This window comes from Tasmannia lanceolata, unplaced genomic scaffold, assembly GCF_043159265.1.
Source record: "Tasmannia lanceolata isolate RefF3 unplaced genomic scaffold, GAP_Taslan_0.1 ptg000007l, whole genome shotgun sequence".
NCBI lineage: Eukaryota > Viridiplantae > Streptophyta > Magnoliopsida > Canellales > Winteraceae > Tasmannia > Tasmannia lanceolata.
The window spans coordinates 28,983,789-28,991,202 of NW_027518684.1; the positions used below are offsets into that span (position 1 = coordinate 28,983,789).

General features: G+C 41.8%; 1 long non-coding RNA gene across 1 annotated transcript; it reads left to right on the top strand.

Annotated features, from left to right (window-relative positions):
- Nucleotides 1-521: 521 nt before the first annotated feature.
- On the top strand, nucleotides 522-5,127 carry LOC143881206 (uncharacterized). Its single transcript, XR_013251907.1, has 2 exons — nucleotides 522-968; nucleotides 3,995-5,127. It is a non-coding gene; the product is annotated as an uncharacterized LOC143881206 (long non-coding RNA).
- The last annotated feature ends 2,287 nt before the right edge of the window (nucleotides 5,128-7,414 follow it).

Sequence of the window (7,414 nt, forward strand, 5' to 3'; positions counted from 1 at the left end):
CTCATTTTCTGAATCCATTTGTGAATGGTCTCATCTTCTCTCGTTGCCCGTTTGTGAGCGGCACCGCAGCGGGATTTTTTTTTTTTTTTTTTTTTTTTTTTTTTTTTTTTTTTGCATTCCAAATTCCAGGATTTCATCTAGGGTATTGCATTATGTGAAGGTTGCATTATGTTAAGGTACATTGTGTCTAGAGAGTTCTTTGTCGATTAAAGCTACGCAAAATGGTTTTGTCATTTTTTGCTTTGGTATTCAATGACTACGTCATCTCTACCAAAGAGGGGCATCTGTAGACACCCCATTTTGTTTTGTTTTAATCAACAAAGAAATTAGTGTGTTAAATCCATGTGAGAACCCCCTCTATCATTGATTTATATGTTTTAGGTCATTAATATCTTGATCTGACTTTACGAATCATCAATCAGGACAAAATAAGCTAGGGTCACTTCATAGCCCGGACCCTGATTCCATTCCGAGACCCGATTTCCGTAAATCGTTAGATCAATGGTAGATCTTGACCTGGGTCTAACCATCCAAAACCACCTAACCTCTCCTCTCATCCTAACCATCCAAACCTCACCTAACCTCACATAACCTCTCCTCTCATCCTAACCATCCAAACCTCACCTAACCTCACCTAACCTCACCTAACCTTACCTAACCCCACCTAACCTTACCTAACCTCATCCTCTCATCCTAACCATCCAAAACCACCTAACCTCACCTAACCTCCTATCCCATTCTCCTATAAATACCCTCTCATCCCACCATCCAAGAGAAGAGAAAAGAACCCCTCTCTTAGAAAATTCATCCCTCTCCCTCATCTCTTCAAGGGTTCGGCCATTCTTGCCGGATCGGGTGATTTTATACGTTGGGTGATATATATCAAAAGCAGTCATTATCAAGCAAGGAATCATCTTCAAGGAATTAACATCAAAGAAAAATCAAACACAAAGTGGGTTTCCAAAGAGGTAGGCATTTATTTCAATTCTATGTAGGGTCTGTTTTCATGCATATCTTTTACTTTAAAAGAAAAACCATGTTAGGAAGCATGTAGGGTCCGTTTTCCCCCTGGTTAGCCTCTGGTTAGACCCTGGTTGCACCCAGGTTCGCTGCTGGTTGCACCCAGGTTCGATGCTGGTTGCACCCTGGTTCCCTACTGATTCGCACCCTGGTTCCCCTGCTGGTTGCACCCTGGTTCCCTACTGGTTGCACCCTGGTTCCCTGCTGGTTGCACCCTGGTTCCCTACTGGTTCGCACCCTGGTTCGATATTGGTTCGCACCCTGGTTCCCTGCTGGTTCGCACTTTGGTTAGACCCTGGTTGCACCCAGGTTCGCTGCTGGTTGCACCCAGGTTCCCTCCTGGTTGCACCCTGGTTCCCCTGCTGGTTCGCACCCTGGTTCCCTGCTGGTTCGCACCCAGGTTCGCTGCTGGTTGCACCCAGGTTCCCTGCTGGTTGCACCCTGGTTCCCCTGCTGGTTCGCACCCTGGTTCCCTGCTGGTTCGCACCCTGGTGCACCCTGGTCCGCACCCTGGTTTGTACCCTGCTTCCTCCTAGTTAGACCATGGCTAGTCTCGGGTTTGCTCCTAACTTAGACCCGACTCACTTGACCCTAACCATTAACCCAATCCAACCAAGTAATATCCCAACACAATCCGAGTCGCATGTCTGAATCCATTTGGCCGAATCTCATAAGCCCGCCCACTTTGAATTCCGAAAATTCAAACCCTTGATGATTCCTATATGCTCAATTCTTTGATGCAAATTCCCAATTCCAAAATCCCATTGCTAGATCAATGTTTCTGAATCTCAAGTCCAATGCTCAAATGCAAACCCGATTCCAGATACAAATACCAATTCTGTCTTCCAAAATCCAAGCAACCTCGCCAGCGGAACTACGTGTGGCTTGATCCCCATCGCGGGGTACGTAGGCAATTTGGCACTCCCAAGTTCAGTCGCACCTTTCTCTATCTTTCTCATTCCCTCACACTATTTCATCATCTCTTCCATCCCTTTTTTCACTAACCTCAAGAACTGAAATCGATTCACCTCGTGTCTCTCGGAACCGTTGGATTACGGTTTCCGTCGTAAGGACCCTTAGAGCCCAATTTAGGAACACCGGTGTCGTGTCGTGTCCTAAGTTTTAGGGAGTCTTAGGTTTTAGGGAGTCCTAGAGTTAGGAGTCCAGCCTCATCACGGACGTTTGCTATGTATAGCAACCGTGCCATAGGTCTAGTTACACTAGTCACCCAATCTTTCCCTAGGACAAGCCTAGTAAACTAGGATGTAGGCAAACCTGCATTAGTCTAAGGGACCATTTGCATTTAGATGAGAATCATATAGCATCTTAGATGAAATCCTAAGATAATAAAATCCTCAACTTGAATTAAATAACTTCTCCTAAAACTGTTGAAACAGTCAATCCCGTCTAGGTCGGTGTCCTAGTTGAGTTAGGCATAAGTAGCTTAGCTTAGGTGCACCGAACTACGTCGACTCTGATCCCAGTGAGGCTTGGGTACGTAGGCAGCTTGGATGTCTGACGGCATACCACCCGCGAGTCGGCACCACAACAAATTGTGGTGTTTTGTATATTAATTTTCTTGTAAATACTTAATCAAATCAGTTAGGGTTTTCCATGAAATTAGAATTCTAGGAGAACTTTCACGTAGAATGAATCCAGACAAATTAATAAATCAAGATACACATCTAGGATTCACATTGAAATTAGATTCTAGGATGCATGTCACTTAGTTCGCACATTAACATAGAGTTGAATGAGCCATTTAAAATAAATTTAAAAGAGTTAGCTTTTGGAATCGAAGACCGATTATCGGACAAGAATGGTGCATGTGGTGGATAACTCCCCATACCTTCCATTCTCGTAACCAGGTAGCGAGTCTAGATTTCTGGTTAATTACGGGTCCTAGATCCCACATCTAGGTGGCGACTCTGTCAGTCTCTTTCGTGTGGAATTCGGATTGCCTTAGTGATCCCAAGTCCACAGGAAAGACGAATTCAAATCAATATTAAAATGCACACGCCAATCGCGTGGGAACGAGAGACCAAGAGAGAGAGCGCGGCGGCTCGCGCCCCACGCCCCTCTCGCGGGATCATGTCCCACAGTCTGGCGACTCTGCTGGGGATCACCTAACTTCATTAAAATTCCAAAAGATAATTCATTTGAATTTAATTTAACTGGCTCATAAGAACTCTATCTCTTGTATACTTGTCAGATTAGTTTGTCTTATTTTATTTTCTCATCACATTTTACTCAAACTTAATCTAACAAAACCTGAAGGCATCATAGATCGCGCGAACTTATTGCACACACTTACATCACTTGCATCTAAACCCTTGCATCTCACGTGCACACACGTCCTATTTTAGGAGCCCGGAGTGTTATCTAGCATGGTTGACTGGGATTTCATCACTTGGTGCCTCTGTGCTAGAGAAGCATTCCACCCTTAGCCTGGTACCTTTATGGTACGTAAACGGATCTCTTGTTCACGTACTGATACGCCGGACACTGGTACAGTATATCGAGCAGGGATTCGCGCTAAGGGAACTCTTGGCCTTACCCCTAGATTAACCCACACATGCATGTAGTATACGAACACATGTGCATCACGTGTGTGAGCCTAGTTTAGGATATCCTACCCATTGGTGTCTAGATTAGGCCGTGGTCCATCTTCCAATGGTCACGATCGGTCCTTATATACACGAACAAAGTCATGAGTCGAGATTCTCTCTCCACTCCGATAGATTAGGATTAAGGTTGATGCCTTCAGGTAACACTGATAAAATGTGAAAAAAAAAAATTCTCTTTGAGTTAGGATATAAATCCCATCATTTCCAAAGATCTCATAGGATTAGTCATTCATGATCTATCCGTTGAAAGCAATCTTATGCTATCTCATCTAATCTTTTGATCGTGCGTCTTTCGTTCTTCTGTCATACGATTCGATCGTATCTTCATGCCATCCCCTAACTGGCAGATGCAGAATCTCACAATCTTTCGATTATGCGTTCTCATGATCTGATCATGCCTGGTCCAGATAATCCAATCTTGCTTGTACCCCTGGTCTGTTCCTCCTCTAGGGGCTACCTTTTTCAAGATTATTTTGCTAAGTCCTTCAGAGTTCACTCTCAGAATCCTTGAGCTAGGGGCATTTCCCTATGCGAATCAGTCATCATTGTCCAAAATTGAAAGTATCAGCCATGATGATGTTCAGAACGAACCAGCCTTCGCCGAGCCTTCAACGCCAAGCAGTTGCAGCAGTTAAAGTTTTAGTCACTTACTATTTTATGTTGAGTCAGTCATCATGGTCAGTATAATTGTTGAGTCCGGTCTTACAGTTAAAGGTCAATGCCTAGTCCAGGCAAGTTATCTTCTGTTTCCCTTTCTTATTTAGAGTTGTGAATCCTGAGCATGTTCAGGATAGGTCGTCTGATGTAATAGCTTTTCTTTAAATAAAATTTCAGTCAGTTCCAAAAAGTTCACTTGTGTCTGTTCTTAAGTGTGCTTCTGATCTTAAAATAAGACTCCCTCTTCAAATGAGGACAAAATTGACGAAACTCCACTTGAGTCACAGCAATTACTTGAACGAGAGGAGGAGCGCCAATCCCAACCTTTCAAAGATGAAATTGAAATGATAAACACTGGCACTGAAACTTTGATTCAGTGAATGCCGATTGAAAATACATTACCCTCTAAAGAGTGTGAAGAATTGATAAAATTATTTCAAGAATAAGAAGATTGTCTAGAAAAGCTACAACCGATACCAGGGGCAAGACATAGATGGAAAGCTCAAAGAAAATGAAGAAAGTGAGAAGATATATGCTATACAAGGGGCATAGAGTGGAAACAACTTTCATATTTCCAATCAATGACCTTGGTTCTCAAATTCATAACATAAAGCCAACAAATTCAAGATAAGAAGTTCAAGAGCAAGCATTGAAAAGTGATCATCAGATATCAAGAGTACGAATCCATAGATGGAGGATGTCAAAGAACAAGTTTCGCTCTATGAAAGTCTACAGCATGCATTAGAATCTTGAAAGAAGAAGATCCATTATCTTACCTGGAAATGCCGTCAAGCTCCGTGAAAAAAAAAAGAAAAAAAAATAATCAGTACCAGAGGGACTCTAGTAACCTAGATCGATTCTCAATCTGAACATCGGAAGGCCTCCTTTGGCCGAATAAATCTCAAAATCAGAACCCAATGTCAAAAGAATACCGATTTGCAAATCCTTCGAGCCTAAATCAAATTTTCTTGAAAACCCATCAAACTCGGGGCATTCGCCCCGAACTACGCGAGACCTGATCCCTACACTGGGGTACGTAGGCAGCTCGGTTAAACCGAGTTCGGTCGATTCAAAAAAAAGAGAAAAAAGGAAAAGAAATGTAATCGTTCCAAAAAAAAAAGAGGGACCAGTTCCAAAAGAAGAGAGGTCAATCATTCCAGAAAGAAAGAAAAAAAGGAAAAAATCAATTAACCTTCAAACAATTTATCTTCAAACTAGGGGCATTCGCCCTGAACTACACACGACCTGATTCCTATCTTGGGATATGTATGCAACCTATTCATAGGTTCGGTCGAAATCTTTGTCGAGCCTTAAGCCATTCTTTGAAAAGCCCTATCCTACCTATAAAGTCCTTCCGGTGTTCAGAACTAATGATCTAGGTCCCGAAACAAAAAAAAAAAATGATGATGAATAAAAAAAAAATGGAGTTTGAAGATCTGCTAGACTGAAAACCTGAAAGGGCGGTTTAGGCAAAATTTAAGATCATTCCCCTGTTAAGTTGAAAACCCGAAAGGGCGGCTTAGGCAAAAGCTAAGGGGATAGCCTGCTGAATCGAAAACCTAGAAAGACGGTTCAGGCAAAAGTTAAGGCTACCACGGTCCGCCAAGTTAAAAACCCTGAAGAGGTGACTTGGTCACGGTAAGAGAATCATTATAAGAAGGCTACAGCCAGTATCAAGACTGAAGATCAACTGAAGTTCAAGCAAATTTATAAGAAGGTTACAGCCGGTATCAGGACTGAAGATCAATTGAAGTTCAAACAAATTCAAGTGACATCCTCAAAACTGGGGGCATTGGAGCTAAGCAATCCTAGGAGTTGTAATTAAATCATTGAGGCATTATTGTTTTAAGGAAAAAGTCCAGTGTTTACCAATTGAAAAAAATATTCCTTGAAAGGATAGACTTACCAAATAAAACGTTAACTAAGTCAGAAGCATTACTGTGTCTGTCAGTGTAGTTAATCAATCGTTGTTATTCTATGTTCACTCCTTTAGAGCTCCTCAATCCTTTGAGTAGTGCCTTTTATCTAAGTTTTCTATTTAAAAAGAGTCAATCGTCATCCATATGTCCAAATGATGCAACTGTCTCGGTGAAGGAGGCCCGGCCTCGTCAGCTCCCTGCGATTGTACCTGAAAAAGTTCGAGAATCTAGTCAAACAGCTATATTTCAAAGATGATCAACCCAGAAGAATTCAGAAGTAGAAACATCAGAAAGCCCAGCTTCCGTAAAAAGATCATACCCCAGGAAGGCATCTTAAGCTTGGAAGAGCCTCAGATGCAATGATGGTCGAGCCAATTTCTCAGAAAGATGAACCGTTAAAATTCAGAATTTCCTTCCAGTTAGTTAAATACTTTCCTGGTTAAGAAATGTTTATCTAAACACCTATCAAGAGGCAAGTCCCACTTTTCCATGATTATATCCAAGAGAGCCGTTGTTCTAGATTACCAATTTCAAGTGTCTTGTTCAAGGTTTCAGTCATCCAAATCCCCAAAGACAAGACCAGCAGTCTCTTTGAGAAAAATCTTGTTGAAGTTTCATAAAAGTGTTTCTAATCCATTCTTGTTAGTAATGGTTCTTCGGTTTGCCGTTTCATCATTCGTCAAAGTCCTAGTTTCCGATATCTTTGTCAGGCACGATCTATAACATCCTCGATTTCATTAAGTTCAAAAAAATCAAAAATTCATCAAATCCAATCCTATGTCAAATTCAAGTTCATGAAAAATCTCTAAATTCTTCGTTATTGAATTCATCAATCAAAGCTATCTTGTTTCTTTGAGCCTGTTTGTGAACGGTGCCTCTTTTCTCGAGTCCATTTGTAAATGGTCTCGTCTTCTCCTTGAACCCGTTTGTGAACGGTGTCTCATTTTTCTGAGTCCATTTACGGTCTCATGTCCTCCTTGAGCCCGTTTGTGGACGGTGCCTTATTTCTGAAAAATCAAAAATTCATCAAATCCAATCCTATGTCAAATTCAAGTTCATGAAAAAACTCTAAATTCTTCGTTGTTGAGTTCGTCAATCAAAGCTATCTTGTTTCTTTGAGCCCGTTTGTGAACGGTGCCTCATTTCTCGAGTCCATTTGTAAATGGTCCTGTCTTCTCCTTAAGCCCGTTT